The sequence below is a fragment of the Alosa pseudoharengus genome, unplaced genomic scaffold, assembly GCF_046254945.1.
Source record: "Alosa pseudoharengus isolate Yale_2024_CS ecotype anadromous, Long Island Sound unplaced genomic scaffold, YU_APseudo_1.1 YU_APseudo_1.1_scf_19, whole genome shotgun sequence".
Taxonomy (NCBI): Eukaryota; Metazoa; Chordata; class Actinopteri; order Clupeiformes; family Clupeidae; genus Alosa; species Alosa pseudoharengus.
In genome coordinates this window covers 1202448-1203515 of record NW_027468657.1, presented here as the reverse complement: position 1 = coordinate 1203515, position 1068 = coordinate 1202448, and the positions used below count along the sequence as shown (strand labels likewise).

General features: G+C 38.2%; 1 protein-coding gene across 2 annotated transcripts in view; it reads left to right on the top strand.

Moving 5' to 3' along the window:
• Window positions 1-368, top strand: part of lyve1a (lymphatic vessel endothelial hyaluronic receptor 1a) — an 8632-nt gene extending 8264 nt beyond the window's left edge. For both annotated transcript variants that reach the window (XM_076292812.1, XM_076292811.1), the window contains one exon: window positions 1-368. This exon is cut by the window's left edge and continues 1203 nt beyond it. The gene's annotated coding sequence lies outside the window, so the exon portion shown is untranslated.
• The last annotated feature ends 700 nt before the right edge of the window (window positions 369-1068 follow it).

The following is a 1068-nucleotide window of genomic DNA, read 5'->3' as shown; positions in this document are numbered from 1 at the left end:
CCCCGGTCACTAGTTAATATGGAAACTGCACACGCTGCACTGACGCCTTCTGCACCGCTGGAGATTTAACCCAACACTGGAGATTTAGCCCAACACTGGAGATTTAACCCAACACAAAGCTGAATACCGCTGGAGATTTAACCCAACACAAAGCTGAATACATTCACCTAAAGTGGACTGTATTTTCAAAGGCATAAATAAAACATTTGGACTAGAGTAGGACCCTGTGTTGTTTTTGTAAAACGTAAATAAATCTTTTGTACTAGAGTAGAACTCTGTTCGTTTTTGTAAAGCGTAAATAAATCTTCTGGACTAGAGTAGGACCCTGTGTTGTTTTTGTAAAATGTAAATAAAACTTATGGACTAGAGTTGGACCTTGTGTTGTTCATCTGGCGTTCCAACAGCAGTGTCCATTATGACTTATATGCACTCATCAAGCCCACAGCAGTGTCCATTATGACTCATAGTGTCCAATATGACTCATATACACTCATCAAGCCCACAGCAGTGTCCATTATGACTCATAGTGTCCATTATGACTCATATACACTCATCAAGCCCACAGCAGTCTTTCTCAAAGGACACATCACCACGCCTAGTTCCACACACACACACACACTAGGGCTGTATAACATTACTACATTACTAGTGGATAGTGATGATCTATGTGACTACATTACTAGTGGATAATGATGATCTATATGACTACTGTGTGCTTATAACATTACTACATTACTAGTGGATAGTGATGATCTATGTGACTACATTACTAGTGGATAGTGGTGATCTATATACATTACTAGTGGATAGTGCTGATCTATGTGACTACATTACTAGTGGATAGTGATGATCTATATGACTACTGTGTGCTTATAACATTACTACATTACTAGTGGATAGTGATGATCTATGTGACTACATTACTAGTGGATAGTGGTGATCTATATACATTACTAGTGGATAGTGCTGATCTATGTGACTACATTACTAGTGGATAGTGATGATCTATATGACTACTGTGTGCTTTTAACATTACTACATTACTAGTGGATAGTGATGATCTATATG